The sequence below is a fragment of the Schistocerca nitens genome, chromosome 2 (assembly GCF_023898315.1).
Source record: "Schistocerca nitens isolate TAMUIC-IGC-003100 chromosome 2, iqSchNite1.1, whole genome shotgun sequence".
Taxonomy (NCBI): Eukaryota; Metazoa; Arthropoda; class Insecta; order Orthoptera; family Acrididae; genus Schistocerca; species Schistocerca nitens.
In genome coordinates, this window is record NC_064615.1 from 993,984,656 (window position 1) to 994,006,743 (window position 22,088).

The following is a 22,088-nucleotide window of genomic DNA, read 5'->3' on the forward strand; positions in this document are numbered from 1 at the left end:
AAACGTTTTGAATTTACGTGTAGTAATGAACAGCTTATAGTCAAAATCATCGTGTCGGCGAGTCGCATATCGGTCATTGTTAGGTCGTTTCGGCGGTTCCATCTCAAAATTCGGTGTACATTGCCAGTTTCTTTCATAACTTCCGAAATGCCCTGTGTTATTATTTTGCGTCTTTTCCGTATTTCTAAGTCCCTCTTCCCGTGTTGGGGCGCGAGTGTCCTCTGAAATACGTAATTCTTGTATTACCTGTGTCAGCTGATCTTGTACTTCCCGGATTTCTCTTTGGTGTTGCGTATTAATTTGATTCAGATTTTGTTTCAGTTTCCTAATTTGTTCGCACTCTTCTGTGTCATTAAAGACTACCGGTTTTGTGTCGTTCAGATTATCATCTACCTTCGTAGATAAGTTAGTGAACTGATCCGAAAGTTCGGCTACTTTCTCCGATAGTGAACACATTTCCTCAGTGTGTTTTTCTGAACCAAGTTTCAGAGTGTCCATTTGTGTTGAAATCGAATCTACTGTGTCCTTTAAGTTTTCTTGAGTTTTTGCAAGTTGCGTAACCGAATCGGTAGATGCAACTGAGTCAATTTTAGCCGACAAGGTCTCATGATTTTCATGAACAATGGTTTGCAGTTCTTTTATGGCTGCTTCGTGATTCTGTAATGCGTTTTCATGCCGCGAAAAAATAGGTTGAAAATGCTCACAAATTTGTGTTTTTACGTCATTACAGACTTTTTGACATTTCTATTCGATGTTATGTAACTCAGTAGTTAAATCTTCACGTGTTTGTTCAAGCGTGGTGTGAAGATTTTGTTCCATTGCGTCTAACTGTTGCTGTGTTTGTCTCTGGTGTCGTTCCATTGTGTCCAACTTTTGAAGATTTTGTTCCATTGTGTCTAACTTTTGTAGCCTTTGTCCCATTTGTTGCATTAATTGTAATAACAATGCACTGGTGTCTGAAACATGTTCCTCAGTACTTTTAGGCAGTGAAGTTGCACTGGCAACATTCACATTTTGACAAGCAGAAAATGTGTCTTGACTCATTTGAGAAAACGGTGAGAACCCAAAACCTGAGTCTACAGTATTTGCAATATTGTGCTCTGTTATTCCCGATTCCTGAGGCGAGCTGTTGCCGACCGATCGATCGATAATGCTTCCCTCTTCACTAATTGTTTCACTGTCCACACCATTGTTTGCCGCCCGCTCCATTTCCCTATGCACAATTACCAAATTACTACTTTGAACATTAGTTAATTCATTACTCTGCGGCGCTAACACACTGCTTTCGTCTTCACTGTCATTTCTCAGTTTACTTTGGAGCCTAGTATTACGTTTTTCACACGCCATTATTGTCACAATATTTCACACGATAACACAGAAAAGCACAATTTGAAGAGCAAAAATAAGAGAACACATTAACATAGCACTGAAAATAATATCTAGTTAATTGCAGCTGCGAAATACTTGGTGCAAATCTACATACATGCCACAACTGTTTTACTGTACAACAATGAAAGACTGCAACTACAAAGGAGATTCTCTCTACAATCACGCGCTAGCAATAAACAATAGTTACACTAATCACACAAACTACAAGAAAAAAATCAGAAGATTCCAGTGAGGTATCCTAGGCTAAGGGTCGACATATGAAAAGTCCCCTTTGAAAAATTTATACAGGACTGTGCTTAAACTGACACACAATATTTATTTTTTTAGCGCAACGCAATCTGACTTTAAATAATGTCTACAAGAGAATGACCCTGACTAACATTAACCTGTACTTTTCACAAATCACTTACCTCACAAAAATCTTGGTTACTCCCACTACTGCAATACAGCCAGCGCCACTACTGCCAGCTAAATAAAAGATTCAAACTATGGAAGGCACTAACTACTGATAGGGATAGTTAGCAAATGAAAGATATTAATAGAGAACAAACGTTGTATTTACCTTAATAGTCATCATATATATATATATATATATATATATATATATATATATATATATATATATATATATATCAGTTCATGACAAATTTCAAAACTCCGCCATCTCTCTCCCCACATCCACCACTGCTGGCGGCTCACCTCCAACTGCGCAACGTTACACGCTGTTCACAGCCAGCTGCCTAACACTACAATGGCGAGTATTACAACAATGCAAAGCAGCCACAGACTGCACACAGCACAGCCAGTGATTTTCATACAGAGGTGGCGTTACACAAAAAAAAAACCTAAACAGCCTACTTACAACGGGGTAACCATTTGTAACACAAACGCTATTAGTTGCACTGTCATATGCTAAAGCCAAATTTGTACGCCTTCGCATTGTGTTAAAATTTAACTTCATGTCTTTATAAGTTTCATAATTTTGCACATAGTAATTATTATGAAAATTTTAAAGTCATGTCGTAGCCTTTACGAGCCCACCATGTTGGGGTGAGGCGGGCTTCTTTGCCACACGTCAGGTACGACGGTCTGCTTTCCACTGACGAGACGGAGAAGACCTCAGAGGCTCGCTACTTTCTGCCTGGCATTTAAGAAGCTCATTCTACCAGCTTTTATGGAACAGAAGATTGATTAAAAGATTTTTAACTGCATCCCTTTAATAAAATATTTTTGTCAATCAAGGAAATCCTCTATAATGTTTGTTTTTAATGATCCGGGTTGTTATAACCATGAACTGTTTAAAGATTGTATTTTTAAATCGGTTAATATGTGTGGAGGGCACTCAGAAACACAACAGGCCTTTTATATAAGTCAAATTTCTTTTAAAATTTCAATATAAAGCGACAGTAGACAATTTTGGCTTTAGTATATGGCAGTGGAACTGATAATGTTGCCGGTAAGATAGATTACTCTTTAACTACGAGAATGATTTGTTCTACAACGTTTATACTGTAAATGAATACATTTTGTTTGCTCTGTAATATTACAAACACAGGCTTAGAAACCATTTGTCTTTTACTTTTATGTTTGTAACAGATTTTGAGATAGGCGGCACTATCCAAAAGAGGTAATTTTGAGATAATATAACGACAATCTGACAATAGACAGACGGAAAATAAGTGTATCTCCTAGAAATAATGATCTAAGTTCATTCCCTGCTAAGAAATATGTCCAGTTTCGACAGTGTGAAATTTATTTGCGTAAGTCCGTAGAGAGCGTTTGTGTCAATTGTATGAATACACAGTCTACCTTATTAAAAAAAAAAAATAGAAACGCAAAGCCAGCGCACACGCAGTCGGAAGCAGTTCGTAAATTCCCGTTACAAACTACTAGGAATTGTAAAGGAGAGTGAGGGAGTGAGTACAAATTTTGAATACAAACCCATGAGCGGAAACGTCATCCAGCGGTCACACAGAACATCAAAGTTATCCGCGCCGGCCCCTGCAAATGTCTGAAGATCTAGGGTGGCTCTGTGATGGTGTTACAAAGTTTCTGAGGTGATGGGAATGATAAATGTATTATTTTGAGGAAACGTACCCTGGTCCGGAAACGAACGAGTCATTAAAGTAAAATCTCATGGCGTGATTGGCTTGGAGACGCCGAAGGAAAGATTCAGCCGCCTAACTGGAAAGTTGTTTTCCGTCCTGTGCATCCGTAGGCAGATTTCCTTTGCAAACTGTGAGAGTCAAACCGTTCTGATACCTCTGACAGTGGTATACATATACTGGTATTGTTGTTGCTACGATTGTAGGATAGGAAACTTTCAGAGGTAGTAGTATGGACCAAACAAAAAAAAAGTCCAGTATGCATGGGCTCTAAAATGCATACGTTAAGTGCTATGACCGCTTGTTCAATAGAGGAGATGTGTTTGGTTCAAAAATTGTTCAAATGGCTCTGAGCACTATGGGACTTAACAGCTTAGGTCATCAGTCCCCTAGAACTTAGAACTACTTAAACCTAACTAACCTAAGGACATCACACACATCCATGCCCGAGGCAGGATTCGAACCTGCGACTGTAGCGGTCGCGCGGTTCCAGACTGTAGCGCCTAGAACCGCTCGGCCACACCGGCCGGCTGTGTTTCACACAAGCGAAGATGAACAAGTGCTCACAGCTCCTCAGGTATCCGTTTTAGAATCAATGTTTACTGGACATTTTTTTCTTATTTTGGTCCATAATATCACCTCTGAAAGTTGCCTGTTCTACAGTCTTAGCGACAGTAGTACCTGCACATGTATTAAAAATGGCTCTGAGTACTATGGGACTTAACAGCTTAGGTCATCAGTCCCCTAGAACTTAGAACTACTTAAACCTAACTAACCTAAGGACATCACACACATCCATGCCCGAGGCAGGATTCGAACCTGCGACTGTAGCGGTCGCGCGGTTCCAGACTGTAGCGCCTAGAACCGCTCGGCCACACCGGCCGGCTGTGTTTCACACAAGCGAAGATGAACAAGTGCTCACAGCTCCTCAGGTATCCGTTTTAGAATCAATGTTTACTGGACATTTTTTTCTTATTTTGGTCCATAATATCACCTCTGAAAGTTGCCTGTTCTACAGTCTTAGCGACAGTAGTACCTGCACATGTATTAAAAATGGCTCTGAGTACTATGGGACTTAACAGCTTAGGTCATCAGTCCCCTAGAACTTAGAACTACTTAAACCTAACTAACCTAAGGACATCACACACATCCATGCCCGAGGCAGGATTCGAACCTGCGACTGTAGCGGTCGCGCGGTTCCAGACTGTAGCGCCTAGAACCGCTCGGCCACACCGGCCGGCTGTGTTTCACACAAGCGAAGATGAACAAGTGCTCACAGCTCCTCAGGTATCCGTTTTAGAATCAATGTTTACTGGACATTTTTTTCTTATTTTGGTCCATAATATCACCTCTGAAAGTTGCCTGTTCTACAGTCTTAGCGACAGTAGTACCTGCACATGTATTAAAAATGGCTCTGAGTACTATGGGACTTAACAGCTTAGGTCATCAGTCCCCTAGAACTTAGAACTACTTAAACCTAACTAACCTAAGGACATCACACACATCCATGCCCGAGGCAGGATTCGAACCTGCGACTGTAGCGGTCGCGCGGTTCCAGATTGTAGCGCCTAGAACCGCTCGGCCACACCGGCCGGCTGTGTTTCACACAAGCGAAGATGAACAAGTGCTCACAGCTCCTCAGGTATCCGTTTTAGAATCAATGTTTACTGGACATTTTTTTCTTATTTTGGTCCATAATATCACCTCTGAAAGTTGCCTGTTCTACAGTCTTAGCGACAGTAGTACCTGCACATGTATTAAAAATGGCTCTGAGTACTATGGGACTTAACAGCTTAGGTCATCAGTCCTCTAGAACTTAGAACTACTTAAACCTAACTAACCTAAGGACATCACACACATCCATGCCCGAGGCAGGATTCGAACCTGCGACTGTAGCGGTCGCGCGGTTCCAGACTGTAGCGCCTAGAACCGCTCGGCCACACCGGCCGGCTGTGTTTCACACAAGCGAAGATGAACAAGTGCTCACAGCTCCTCAGGTATCCGTTTTAGAATCAATGTTTACTGGACATTTTTTTCTTATTTTGGTCCATAATATCACCTCTGAAAGTTGCCTGTTCTACAGTCTTAGCGACAGTAGTACCTGCACATGTATTAAAAATGGCTCTGAGTACTATGGGACTTAACAGCTTAGGTCATCAGTCCCCTAGAACTTAGAACTACTTAAACCTAACTAACCTAAGGACATCACACACATCCATGCCCGAGGCAGGATTCGAACCTGCGACTGTAGCGGTCGCGCGGTTCCAGATTGTAGCGCCTAGAACCGCTCGGCCACACCGGCCGGCTGTGTTTCACACAAGCGAAGATGAACAAGTGCTCACAGCTCCTCAGGTATCCGTTTTAGAATCAATGTTTACTGGACATTTTTTTCTTATTTTGGTCCATAATATCACCTCTGAAAGTTGCCTGTTCTACAGTCTTAGCGACAGTAGTACCTGCACATGTATTAAAAATGGCTCTGAGTACTATGGGACTTAACAGCTTAGGTCATCAGTCCCCTAGAACTTAGAACTACTTAAACCTAACTAACCTAAGGACATCACACACATCCATGCCCGAGGCAGGATTCGAACCTGCGACTGTAGCGGTCGCGCGGTTCCAGATTGTAGCGCCTAGAACCGCTCGGCCACACCGGCCGGCTGTGTTTCACACAAGCGAAGATGAACAAGTGCTCACAGCTCCTCAGGTATCCGTTTTAGAATCAATGTTTACTGGACATTTTTTTCTTATTTTGGTCCATAATATCACCTCTGAAAGTTGCCTGTTCTACAGTCTTAGCGACAGTAGTACCTGCACATGTATTAAAAATGGCTCTGAGTACTATGGGACTTAACAGCTTAGGTCATCAGTCCTCTAGAACTTAGAACTACTTAAACCTAACTAACCTAAGGACATCACACACATCCATGCCCGAGGCAGGATTCGAACCTGCGACTGTAGCGGTCGCGCGGTTCCAGACTGTAGCGCCTAGAACCGCTCGGCCACACCGGCCGGCTGTGTTTCACACAAGCGAAGATGAACAAGTGCTCACAGCTCCTCAGGTATCCGTTTTAGAATCAATGTTTACTGGACATTTTTTTCTTATTTTGGTCCATAATATCACCTCTGAAAGTTGCCTGTTCTACAGTCTTAGCGACAGTAGTACCTGCACATGTATTAAAAATGGCTCTGAGTACTATGGGACTTAACAGCTTAGGTCATCAGTCCCCTAGAACTTAGAACTACTTAAACCTAACTAACCTAAGGACTTCACACACATCCATGCCCGAGGCAGGATTCGAACCTGCGACTGTAGCGGTCGCGCGGTTCCAGATTGTAGCGCCTAGAACCGCTCGGCCACACCGGCCGGCTGTGTTTCACACAAGCGAAGATGAACAAGTGCTCACAGCTCCTCAGGTATCCGTTTTAGAATCAATGTTTACTGGACATTTTTTTCTTATTTTGGTCCATAATATCACCTCTGAAAGTTGCCTGTTCTACAGTCTTAGCGACAGTAGTACCTGCACATGTATTAAAAATGGCTCTGAGTACTATGGGACTTAACAGCTTAGGTCATCAGTCCCCTAGAACTTAGAACTACTTAAACCTAACTAACCTAAGGACATCACACACATCCATGCCCGAGGCAGGATTCGAACCTGCGACTGTAGCGGTCGCGCGGTTCCAGATTGTAGCGCCTAGAACCGCTCGGCCACACCGGCCGGCTGTGTTTCACACAAGCGAAGATGAACAAGTGCTCACAGCTCCTCAGGTATCCGTTTTAGAATCAATGTTTACTGGACATTTTTTTCTTATTTTGGTCCATAATATCACCTCTGAAAGTTGCCTGTTCTACAGTCTTAGCGACAGTAGTACCTGCACATGTATTAAAAATGGCTCTGAGTACTATGGGACTTAACAGCTTAGGTCATCAGTCCCCTAGAACTTAGAACTACTTAAACCTAACTAACCTAAGGACATCACACACATCCATGCCCGAGGCAGGATTCGAACCTGCGACTGTAGCGGTCGCGCGGTTCCAGACTGTAGCGCCTAGAACCGCTCGGCCACACCGGCCGGCTGTGTTTCACACAAGCGAAGATGAACAAGTGCTCACAGCTCCTCAGGTATCCGTTTTAGAATCAATGTTTACTGGACATTTTTTTCTTATTTTGGTCCATAATATCACCTCTGAAAGTTGCCTGTTCTACAGTCTTAGCGACAGTAGTACCTGCACATGTATTAAAAATGGCTCTGAGTACTATGGGACTTAACAGCTTAGGTCATCAGTCCCCTAGAACTTAGAACTACTTAAACCTAACTAACCTAAGGACATCACACACATCCATGCCCGAGGCAGGATTCGAACCTGCGACCGTAGCGATCGCACGGTTCCGGACTGAAGTGCCTAGAACCTCTCCGCCACCACCGCCGGCTGCACATGTATTACACTGTATCAGAAAGGTTTTCTGTTGTAACTTTCGACTCGCTGGTTTTCAGTACAGGAATCTTACCTCAAATTGACAGATTTATTCTTCTCCATCATCCTAGAAAGTCTGCAACATCATCACGGAATCACCATGTATATATTCGTACATACATTCAAAGGCACCGGTCCCTATAACTTTGATGCCCTGTAACGTCGCTGTATGACGTTCCCAGGCACGAGTCCGTATTTAATATGTGATGTACTCACTTCCTTCTACAAAGCCTAGACGTCTGTAACGGGAATTGCCGAACGTCCTGTATACATGTGGGCTGTGATGAATCCAATTCATTCTGCCTGTAACAAGTTCCTTTTCCATTTTTTAAAATGTGAACCACAGTGTCACTCAAGTAAGGTCGCATGGCGTGATTGGCTGGGAGACGCCGAAGGGCAGGTTCAGCCGCCTAACGGGAAATTGTTTTCCATCCTGCGCACCGGTAGGCAGCTTTTCTGTGCCAGTTGTGAGCGTCATGCACTTAAGTGCTAAGTGCAGGGGACTGTAATGGGTATGTGTGTAGCGTGGTGCCCTGTATGTATTGGATGATGATGATGAGTGACGGTAGAGGGCGAAACCCGGTGGCGGCACGGAGCCTATTCCTCTCGAATAGCGCGTAGGGGCCCGCCGATCTTATAGTTTCGCATGTCCGCACTTCGAAGGGATTTGGAATTGAATGCAAGATATTGTCACCAAGACTGGTGATCGGGGACGCTACAGCACTATCCCTCCTGGCCCCTCTACCCTGAAGGCACTGGGAGAATTATTAACAGCGCGTTGACGTACCCGGGCGGCCACCCATCCAAGAACTGGCCACGCACGACGATTTGATGGAAAACGTGAAAGGCGTATGTACTCGTTGGCAGCGATGATGAGGCATTGTAGAATCTCTGACCAGAGCAGTTGCGCTCGAAGCGCAGTGCAGTACAGTAGTCTGTCGACAGTAGTAGTCGAGTGCAGTTGCGAATAGCAGTCTGTGAGTAGTGGTAGCGCAGAGCAGTCGGCGGGCGTCGGCACCGCAATGGTCGAGATACAGGACAAGGTATATTGTTAAGCAGCATTGCGGTCAGCTAATAATGTTAATTAAGTGTAATATCTGTAAGAATCGCCCCCAATAATAATTTTGATTTAAAAGCAATTTTTAACGAAGAATCATTCGATTTCCTTCCATTTCCTTTAAACAAAAAAATTTCAATTAACTTCAAAAAAATTTAGTTATTGCGATGCATCTGCTGCAAGCTGTGGCGCAGAATAAGAGCAGATATTTCACATGCAGTTATACTAAGGTAAGAAATTAATTCTGATTTTTGCACAGGGCCAAAGACTGACATTTCGGTCTATTTGCATTTTCATTGTCACTGAGATTTTATTATCACTGAATTGACTTTCATTTTTGTGAGAAACTTATACTTGGGTCAGATAGCTAATTTTATTTAACTGTCTTTGTCATTAAATTTCTCTGGGGAGCTTACACTTAGCTCTGGCTCCATTTCCATTAAGTATTGTCTTTTCAAAATTTCTGTGGGGAGGTTACACTTGGCGACCCTGCCAGGATCGTATTTCGTTGAGAATCTTTTGAAAAACAGTCAGATATCTGCTCTTTTTGCTTAAATATAATTACAATTTGGCGCAACGCTTTTATTAATTTGTGAATTTCTCTCCTTAGATCATCGGCAATTCTTTGCTCTGTTGTATTTGTGTGTTGCTTTTGCATTGTGCTTATTTCTCTTTTTTTGAATAATTGTGACTGTAGCAAAAATGCCGCGAAAGACTGTGAATAGTGTATCGCGAGGTATTATGAATGAAATTACCGACCTAAACAATGTGACCGATAGTAATTGTGACACGCAGTGTAATGATGACAATCTTGCGTTCACCGACAATCAGTGCGTTACAGCCACCAATAATGATGATTTTTGTCTTAATGATGAACAAACGAACTCGGTTAAGTCCTCTGTTAACTTGACGACAATTGATGACGCGGGGAGCACTATTGTAATGAGCGCTGCCCAGCCTAACACATCCGGTTTGGAAAATTCAAGTAACGTGCAGAGAAATTTTTCTAATGAAAACGGACAATGTACTGAAAGTGCGACGGATTTATTTAATTCCGAAATAATGTCTGACAGTGTATATCCGACTGATAAACCTTTTTGTAAAGTACAGAATGACCAAATGGTCACACAGAACGTGACAATTGCATGTACCCCATCACAGAGCACTGAGAATGCAGCAGCTACTTTTGGTTTGGAGCAATTTATGGCAGTAATGCTACAGTTGAAGAATGAATTTAGCGTAATTTCCAAACAACAGAGTGAAAAACAAGACAAACTTAGTGAAAAACTAGACAATAATAATGAGGATCTCAAACAACTTAGTGAACAAAACAGACAGTTAAATGAGAAATTAGACAACAATTCCAGGCAGCTTAGTGAACAGATTAGAGCCGTTGCCGCGCAGTGCCATGACACTAAGGAACAGTTACGCGAGGAAATTGAGGCTTGTTCACGAAAAAGTAGCGAAGAAATTAAGTCTGTTGCTCAGGAACTAAGGGAATTGCAAACAGCTACAACAGAGACACTCAGAGACGAAATTAGCGGAGTCGCTAAACAATGCTCTGAAAAAGCTACACAATTACGGGACGAATTTAAATTAATGACAACAGAACTTTCGCGCACAATGGATGAAAAGATTGACGCGAAATTCGAACAACAGAACACTCAAATTAACGAACGTCTTAGTCTTCACATACAAAACAGTGATACGCGTTTCCGCAAATTTATTGATGATCAAAATAAAGTAAAACGTCAAGTAATGGAAACAATCACTGTTCAGAGACAGGAAGACAAACGTAAAATGTTTGCGAAGGCAAAAACATACGTAGACAATAATATTGCCACAGTGTCCGACGAAATTAATACCATCAAACAGTCGAACACAGAATTACGTGACGAAATTTCGGATCTTAAGTCGAAAACAGACACATACACAACCGATTTTCAAACAGTGACCGACAGACCCGAACAATTAGAACTAACACAGGATTCCGATGTCGTCAAAGCTGACGTTAGAAAACTGAACGAAACTACACGTAAATTGCAAAACCAGATTAATGCCACTGACACTAAAACCGATGATCAGGTAAAAATACTGACTGAAAAATGTGATGAACTGGCCAGTCGTATTGATGTGATCGAAAGTACTAATGACAATAAATCAGACGATACTTCACCGTTTTCATTTAATCAAACACCTGAATTTCAAAATTTACAGCAGACAATTAATGAGATCGATTCGTCTAATAACACCTTGCGTAGAAAATTGTCAAGTTTACAGCAGGAGGTAACACAGATGAAAAACATTTCAGTTAATAACACATCACAACAGACGCCACTTTTCGAACATTTGCCAGACTCACGCAGCGCGTGTAATTTGGGTAATCTACAGAGAGTACGGGACTTAGATTCCGAACAACCACAGTTCAATAGATTCTCTTACAATCCTGAACCTGTTCCATCACATAGAGACGATAATTTCGATTACAAACATTTTCTGTCAGTGAGAAAGTTTAAAGTGTTTAAAAACGACAGAACACAGATTCACCCACTAGATTGGATACAACAATTTAGCTTTGCTTTTCCACCAACTTGGCCTGTAACGCATAAACTTGAATTTATTTGCAGCTTTTTGGAAGGCGAACCGGCAACTCGTATGAGGCCGATCGCGAGGCAATGTTATTCAGTGGAAGAGTTTCAGAATGCGTTTCTATCTGCGTATTGGTCAAAGACGACACAGCGCGGAATTAAAGATCAGTTAATTAGTTTACCGAATTATGAGAACTCAAATTTTCCGAGTGTGACGCAATTTTTTGAGCACATGGTGCAACAGAACCAGTACCTAAGTGAACCCTATAGTGAATCTGCACTTATTCAATTATGTATCTCTAAATTGCCACGATCATTAAGAGTGTCACTTCTAACAGGTCAACAAAAGGAAAACATTTCGGCATTCAGGGATCTATTGCAGCTTTTAGAAGTGCAGCAATCTGATTATTCCTTTGTAAACAAAAATTTTTCATATAACAACCAGGGTCAGCAGGCTTACAGTAATTATGATCAGACATGTAATTTCAATAGGAAAAGTAACAGACGCTTTAGGAATGACAACCACCAAAACTTTAATAACAGGCAAAATTCTCATTATCAATATAATCAAAATTTTCAGCAACAGGAACCACCTTTTAGTAACAATAGACGTTTTCCACCACAACAGCATGAAAGTCAACCGGTTAACATACCTAACCAACAATGGAATGCACAAGGTCAGCCAAGCTTTAATGTTTCACCGCGTGCACGTGTAGTCCCTGATACAACAAATAGTAACGCACGGCAGCAAGGAAATAACTACGTACACAGAAGACAATGTTTCAATTCCTATCGTAATGCACCGTATAGGAATGACTATCACGACAGACGTGAAAATGACGAGCACAATTATCAGCGTACGTTTAATAACAGTCGGTCCTACCAGCAACAAAATCATCAGCAACAACATATTGTAGTAAATGAACCCGACAGTAGGTATCATCCGGAGCGTAACACGTATGGAAGAAGTAATAGAACTGTTCAAATAGTAGAAATGCCACGGAATCCTCCTGATAATAGTAACACGTCAGATAGAATCTGACTAGATACCGTACAGGATGCATCTTCCAATAACACAAGCACTAGTTTTGACACGCAAAATGTTGTTCACGAGAATGTAATTACGTTTGACGACATCAGAGACACTCTTTTGCAGGAAAAACCAGTTATTCAGAAAATCATTTCACATCCTGTTATCTAAATTAAAATTGGTTCATCGAAATTTTCGGCAGTAATCGATTCCGGATCACCTATGTCAGTAATAAATGAGGAAACTTTTAACGAGTGTAACAAAGAGAATACATATCCTACATTACCATTAGGCAAAACGAAAGTAAAAGGAGCAGTATCGAGTAAAGGAGTGGACGTAAAATTTCAGACGCATTTATCATTTTGTATTGGAGGTCATACTTTTCACTCAAATTTTTGGATTGTTCCTTTATTGACAACAGACGTAATTTTAGGTACTAATTTTCTCGTACAACACGACGCAGTGGTTGATTTTCAAAATTCTTATTTAATGTTGAAGGATGAAAATGTGCAATTGGCTTTAGAATTTCAGCACTCATTATCTGCGGAAGAACAAACAATTAATTGTACACAGGTCATTTCCGTGTTACGTAACATAGACTGTAATTCCCCATTGTTCACAGACACGTACGTACATAACTATAATACTCCAGACGAAGCTGACTACGATGTAATGCAAATGATTTCCGATAAAGTTAAGCAAAGCAGTGCAAATACAGACGACGAACGAACGCAGTTACACAAAATTCTTTTACAGCAAGCTTCAGTTTTCGACAATATTCCTGGTACTATGTCCGGATTTATGTATGAATTTCAAGTCAAACAGCACGATACATTTAAAGCAAAGCATTATCCCATTCCGTATATTCATAGAGAACAGGTTAAAAAAGAATTGCAGGATATGCTCGACCAAGGAATTATAGAACCAGCAGTTAGTCCGTACATAAACCCGCTGCATATTGTTAAGAAAAAAGATGGCTCACTTCGCCTCGTACTTGATTCACGTCACATTAATGACATTATTATTAATGAAACAGATCGACCACAGACATTAGAGGAACTTCTACAGAAATTTCACGGTACAGCTATTTATTCCACATTAGATTTGAAATCGGGATTTTGGCAAATACAACTTCATCCGAATTGCAGAAAGTACACAGCGTTTCTCTGTTTTGGTGACTGTTATCAATTTTGCAAATTACCATTCGGCTTAACTATTTCCTCTGCAGCTTTTATTCGCGGTTTGAACACAATACTTCCGACAGAACTTAAAGACAGAATTACGACGTACGTAGACGACATTCTTATCGCAGAAGCTAACTGGTCTGAACACAATCTTATTTTAGAACGACTGTTGCAAACTTTTCATGCACAAGGACTAACAGTTAACCTCAGTAAATCGCATTTTGGTAAAACTTCTATAAAATTTCTTGGACACGTAATTTCAGCAGAAGGCATTGCGCCTGATCCAGAAAAACTTCAAGCTCTACGTGACATTACTGTTCCTACGACGAAGAAACAATTACGCAGTTTTTTGGGCTTAATTAACTTTTTTCGCAAATTTATTCATCACTCTGCTTTAGACACACCTAGATTATGCCAATTAACAGGTAAAAATACTATTTGGTCATGGGATAAGCAAGCACATTCTGAATTCGTGAACCTGAAACATGCTTTGTTGAATGCTCCACTTTTATCGCACCCAGATCCTACTCGAAATTTTTCTATTGCCACCGACAGTTCTAACACAGCTTTAGGCGTACACATTTTTCAGGAAATTGAAGAAGATGGCTCAACAGTAATTAAAAACATCGCATTTGCAAGCCGCATTTTGTCACCTGCTGAACGAAATTATTCCGTTACTGAACTAGAAACATTATGTGTTGTATGGGCTTTTACGAGATTTCGGCACTTTCTTTATGGCAGACACACGACCGTTTACACAGATCACAGAGCTATACAATTCTTACTTTCGGCTAAATTTACTCACGATAGGTTAAGCAGATGGAAACTTTATTTACAGGAATTTAATTTTACGATTGTTCACATTCCCGGCACACAAAATGTTATAGCAGACGCACTTTCGCGTTCTCTCAGCAACAATCAGGAAGACGTAGCAACCAACTTCTGCAAAGCAAATTTCAGTGTCATGTACATTCAGCAAGTTGCATTTGAAAATTTTATTTCGTCGTCATTACAGGACATAGCACGAGAGCAAAGCAAAGACAATGTGTGGAAAGAAATTAAACACCTTTGGCAAGATAAGAATAATGTTACGATTAGGAACCACTACACTGTACGCAATGACATTCTGTTTCGCCGCTCTCATCCTGACAGCAACAATTGGTTATTATGCATTCCTGACGAACTGATTAACAAATTAATCTGGTACACTCATTTAAGCTACGCACATTATGGAGCCAGAAAATGTTTTCTTATACTGAGACAGAACTGTTATTTTTCGAACATGGAAAAACGTATACGACGAGTTTTAGCGTCATGTAAAATTTGCCAGAAAGCTAAATCAGACACCACTTCACACATTCCTGCATTATATCCCATTATACCTGTTAAATTAAGACATATGGCCGCAGTAGACATTTTTGGTCCAATTCCGAGAACTAACAGAGGTTTTTGCTACATCTTTGTCGCTGTTGAACTCACTTCAAAATTTGTTACTTTCACTCCGTTACGCAAAGCTACTGCTAAAACTGTTTCTAAAGCATTTGTAAAACATTTTCTATTTCATGTAGGGCATGTGATGAAAGTAATTTCTGACAATGGATCACAATTTCGTTCTGCAATATGGACACGCATGTTACGAGCTAGAAACATTTCTCCGATTTATATATCCAAGTACCACGCTTCTTCGAACCCTTGTGAACGAATAATGAAGGAAATTGGTAAACTGTGTAGAATATACTGCCACAAAAGACATGTTAATTGGGACACACACATACACTCATTCCAAGATGTAATTAATTCCATTCCAAATGAATCCACTATGCTATCTCCGTCTGTAATACTGAAAAACGTTGAACCACTAAACAAAATTAAAGAATTAGTAACATTTCCTACATCTCGTCGATTACGACACCACGAAATAATTGACATTGCGCTGAACAACATCAAACGTGCCGCAGAGCGCCGGAGAAGACAGCAAAAACAGGTTTGTAGACGCCGAGACTTTCACGTTGGACAGAAGATATTAGTACGTACACACTATTTATCCAGCAAATTAAAAGGTAAGTGCAGTAAATTTGAACTTCTATACGCAGGTCCATATCGGATTCGCAGCATTCCTCACCCCAATGTTGTACACGTCGAAACTTTGAGAACCAGAAAATCGAAAGGCAATCACCATATCTCCAATGTTAAACCGTTTATTGAATGAACATACTTTATAATTTATCACACTGTAATACATTTTCCAGATATTTATGTGAACAATTATTGATGATTATCGTATTTTTTCTTGGCAAGCGCCCGGCAAGGTAAGGTTAGCAGGTCGCTCTTCTTGTCGTTACACATCAGACCGTGCACATTTTTCATTTTTTGTATGTATGACTGTTTTTCTGTTCTATTTGTATGCACTGTGAACTAGTTAAAGTATAACACACCAGTTGACTTTGACATTTTTGCCCTATGATATCTCAACATCGTGACTATTTTACTTTTTTGCTGCTGCATTGTGATATTCTCTGTACATTTTTTGCCTTTGAACACTGTCTATGCCTTTGACATATTACGTTTTCTGTCATGTTATGCTGTATGCTTAATTATGTCACCATTAACCAGTCATTTTTTTGTGGGTATATGATTTAAATGCAAGACATTAATCTTTGTTCATCAATTTCAGAAAGAAATGATGCGTAAAGGAAATAAATTAAACAGAAATGGGAATTTCACCTACGGAATAAACGAAAGAAGATACAAAACCTTATGAGGACGAGTAAATGGATCAGAATTAACAAGCATTAACAAGAATATACTATACACATCGCAGAATAGCAGTCTTAACTAATTTTTTCTTTCAGAATACAAGGCGATTGATGCAAGCTGTCAGACAGAACTACACATCTTAGTTTTAAGTGATGAAATATGCTAGAGATAAGGAATAGTTGTGTAATGAGTAATGAAGTGATTTTTTACAGATGATAATGAATGCTGAAGAATAATGATGAAGAATATGCTACTATGAATAATGAAGTTTTTTCTTTACAGGTGATAATAATAATGAAGTTATGATGATATGGATAATGAAGTTTTTCTTTACAGATGAGGATGATGTTGAAGTTTATGTATTTATGCTATGTAGTTATTTAAGTATTTGTTGCAGTTTGCTTTGACAGCAGGTGTTATATTGCATAGTAGGATGACTGAAAGTTTTGGAAAGGACAGCTATGGAACACATTTTTATACACATTTCACTACCTGTTAATTCGAAGTTCACTACTTTTCAGCATAGTCTGCGTTTCTTCTTTCAGCTCAATAATCCATTTTGTATTTTTCCAGGAGAAGCTTTTCATGATACTTACTAAACTTGTTACTTATTATACCTGTTCTAATACTTGCAATTTTATTTTTTACCCATTTGTGTATATCATTTACAAATGTGATCACATATACTGCCTTGTTGCATAACCTTGCTACAGCTGACTCATGACGAATGACGTTACACATTTTTCATTTACAGGAACAACCTAGAAGCAATTTTTTCTCCTTTTTTTCTTCTTGCTTTCCATTATAATTACCCAATGCAATGCATTGCTAGCACAAAAACAAAATGTATTACCAGTCTCATATAATGTCACTAGTTTATGATAATTCTGAATAATACTGATCAGCTCTGAATAGTATGTCTTCTTAATGATACAAATATATATATATATATATATATATATATATATATATATATATATATATATAAATATTTTTGTAACTGACTAATAATTACCATTGTCTATTGTAATGAGACTACTTATTATGCCATTGATTATTAATGCTATGATTGTAATTGTGTAACTGGCTAAAAATTGCCACTGTCTATTGTAATGAGACTACTTATTATGCCCATGATTATTAATGCTATGATTGTAATTGTGTAACTGAACAAAGATTGCCGCTGTTTATTGTAATACGACTACCCATGATGGCAATAATTTAATTTTATGAACATTATTCTGTAATACTAAAATACTTGGTACAGAAATGTTCAATAACTAGAGTATGGATGCCACAAACTAATTATGTAATCACTAATCAAGACTTGTGTAATATCCTTCACCTTCTGACCTAACTACCCGAAATTATTGTAACATCCATTTGTCTTGTCCATCCTCATTATCATGGAGCACTATATTTGGTTTTTGCACTAATTCTACGTTGGTGTGCCTCTTAAAAGCGTGGTGTTGACACGACATGCTGTCCACCACCGTAAGCGATGAAGACGTTATTATGGTCCCACTGTTTGGTGTACCTGGTATACTGCCAAATGATAGCATGGAATATTACTACGACGTTTCAGTGTCTTGATACGCTGATAAATACTTCTGGGAACGGAACTGCAGATTGTATCACTTAGTGTTGTGATTCTGTGGAAAGATATGGACTTTCAGTGCAGCTGTGTGCAAACTAAGGTGCTACAACCATGATGCAATCCTTTCCTTTCCTATCCTAATAGTGAAAATCATTTTTAACTAACAACATTTATGTTCATGGCCTATACATTTTTTCTCGATTTGTTGAACTCCAGTGCGAGTACACTTATGTCACCTGTCGACATGATTTTTTTCTATTATGTTTATTTATTGTGAAAATACTAAAGACATTTTTTGATTTGTTCTGAAGTGCAGTATGTGTGCACTCTTGTCATCTATATTGTATATACTTTTTGTGATTTGATGATTTTTCTACCCTTGCGTTTATTTGTTATAAAAATGTTCAAAAGTTTTCAGTGCATGTGCACTTATGTGAATATGTTTTCAACTGAACTCCAGTGCCTGTGCACTCTTCTCAATTTTCGATATGATTTGTGTTCATTCTGTATACTTTTTATGATTTATGTCATTTGTTACTCATTGTATATACATTTCGTCTTTTGCTGATATGTTCTCCACTGCAGTGCATGTGCACTCATGTCCCTTGTCAACATGATTTTGTTCAAAAAAAAAAAAAAATGCTACAGAATCTTACAGTGCGTGTGCACTTTGTTATTTGTCAAATAATTTGTATATACATTTTTCTGATTTGCTGATACGCTCTCTACTCATTGTACTTATATTTTGTCTTGTCTGTAATGTTTTGTAATCGGTGCATGCGCACAACATTTAATTCATGTATTACATCCAAATATTTTGTAAATGTTAATTAATTAAAAGAAAAATTTGTTACGATGGCAAGTCCAAATGACTCACCATCGCTGCCAAATTTTTTGCCCCCCAGTGGAGGGTTATGAAAGGCGTATGTACTCGTTGGCAGCGATGATGAGGCATTGTAGAATCTCTGACCAGAGCAGTTGCGCTCGAAGCGCAGTGCAGTACAGTAGTCTGTCGACAGTAGTAGTCGAGTGCAGTTGCGAATAGCAGTCTGTGAGTAGTGGTAGCGCAGAGCAGTCGGCGGGCGTCGGCACCGCAATGGTCGAGATACAGGACAAGGTATATTGTTAAGCAGCATTGCGGTCAGCTAATAATGTTAATTAAGTGTAATATCTGTAAGAATCACCCCCAATAATAATTTTGATTTAAAAGCAATTTTTAACGAAGAATCATTCGATTTCCTTCCATTTCCTTTAAACAAAAAAATTTCAATTAACTTCAAAAAAATTTAGTTATTGCGATGCATCTGCTGCAAGCTGTGGCGCAGAATAAGAGCAGATATTTCACATGCAGTTATACTAAGGTAAGAAATTAATTCTGATTTTTGCACAGGGCCAAAGACTGACATTTCGGTCTATTTGCATTTTCATTGTCACTGAGATTTTATTATCACTGAATTGACTTTCATTTTTGTGAGAAACTTATACTTGGGTCAGATAGCTAATTTTATTTAATTGTCTTTGTCATTAAATTTCTCTGGGGAGCTTACACTTAGCTCTGGCTCCATTTCCATTAAGTATTGTCTTTTCAAAATTTCTGTGGGGAGGTTACAAACGGTGTATCGAACGCGGCACGCCAGTCGACAGTTCGAAGCCATACTCCTCCTACTGAAAAAGCTACTCCCGTCAGCTCTTCAGAAAGTGAAGGAATAGCAGAAGCCGTTTGACAGTGGCTGCTAGATAAATGTCTTCTTGTCCTAATGCCTGTATTAAAGCACAAAAATTTTGTAGAAAAGCCTCTCAGTTCCATTGTAAACTTAATCTTATTATACGCGCATGCTCAAAAATTAAGGATAATGCCGGTACATGGTGAAACAACGCTCTGGTGGGCGGTTTGCGGGTTTAAATCACCTCGGGGTATGACCATGCGGTGCGCTGGCAACAGTCCACATACGCAGATGTGTGTTGGTGCGAGTAAGTGTGCAGACGTTTTCAGACGTGCTAATGGTGACTGTGTTGAAAATGGCTCAAAGAATACATATTGATGACGTTATGAGGGGTAGAATACTAGGGCGACTGGAGGCTGGACGAACACAGCAGGTCGCAGCACGGGCCGTCCGTGTGCCACAGAGTGTGATCTCACGATTATGATGACGATTCCAGCAGACAGGAAACGTGTCCAGGCGCTACAATACGGGACGTCCACAGTGTACAACACCACAAGAAGACCGATATCTCACCATCATTGCCCGCAGACGGCCACGCAATATTGCAGGTAGCCGTGCTCGGGACCTTACCGCAGCCACTGGAACAGTTGTCTCCAGACACACAGTCTAAAGACGACTGAACAGACATGGTTTATTCGCCCGGAGACCTGCAAGGTGCATTCCACTGAACCCTGGTCACAGGAGAGCCCGCAAAGCCTTATGTCAAGAACACAGTTCATGGTCATTGGAACAGTGGTCCCAGGTTATGTTCACGGACGAGTCCGTCTTGCTGGGTTTTCATCTGGCGTGAACCAGGAACCAGATACCAACCCCTTAATGTCCTTGAAAGGGACCTGTATAGAGGTCGTGTTTTGATGGTGTGGGGTGGGATTATGATTGGTGTACGTGCACCCCTGCATGTCTTTGACAGAGAGACTGTAACAGATCAGGTGTATCGGGACGTCATTTTGCACCAGTATGTCCACCTTGAAACAGAAGATATCAGGCAAATGGAGTGGCCTGCCTGTTCTCCAGACCTAAACTCCATCGAGCGCGTCTGGGATGCTCTCGGTATACGTATCGCTGGCACGTCTTCAAACTCCTACGACACTTCAGGAGCTCCGACAGGCACTGGTGCAAGAATGGGAGGCTATATCCCAGCAGCTGCTCGACCACCTGATCCAGAGTATGCCAACCCGTTGTACGGCCTATGTACGTATGCATGGTGATCGTATCCCATATTGATGTCGGGGTACATGCGCAGGAAACAGTGGCGTTTTGTAGCACATATGTTTCGGGACGGTTTTCTCAACTTATCACCAATACAGATCTAGGTCGTGTGTGTTCCCTATGCGCCTATGCTATTAGCGCCAGTTTTGTGTAGTGTCACATTGTGTGGCACCACATTCTGCAATTATCCTTAATTTATGAGCATGAGCATATTTGGGGCTTAAATGTAGTAGCAATGAATCCGACGGTCTAGTGGCACCAGGCGATAAACATGGCCCATCACTCACATACTTGTTTCAGTATTTAATTTTGCAACTCAATGGCTCTTTCTACAAGAAAACTTGTTCAAAACTTTTAATGAACCTTTCAGATAGTACATTATTTGATCAAAATTATCCAGCCTCTCGTATGTAATTCGGAATTGACCAGCAGATATCACGAGGGCGGACGCGCTAGAAAAAAAAAAGAGCGAGGCAGTATTGTGTTGTCAGTAGAGACAAAGTAAAAGGGAAATGGATCGGTTAGGAGAGCTGAGTGTCATCCAGCGTGGACTAGTCGTTGGATGGCACCAGAGTAACAAATCCATCAGCGACATTTCAACGCTTCTGAAGCTGCCAAGTCGACTGTTGGTGATGTGACTGTCAAGTGGAAACACGAAGAAACAACCACAGCTAAAACAATACCAGCGGACTTCTTGTACTGATCGACAGGAGATGGCTGTATAAAATCGCATGAAATCGGACGAAGGAATCACTAGTGAGCTGCAGAGTGTTACCAGGAGTCCAGCTAGCACAATGACAATGATCAGAGTTAAAACGAATGAAGTGCAGTGGTCGAGCATATCCTCATAAACCACACATTTAGTTAACGCTAATCGATGCTTGAGGGAGTATATGGGAGTTTTTTTCGTGGTTATGGTGCGGGCCCCTTATTTCAATTAAGAGAACGCTGAATGCGGAAGGATATGA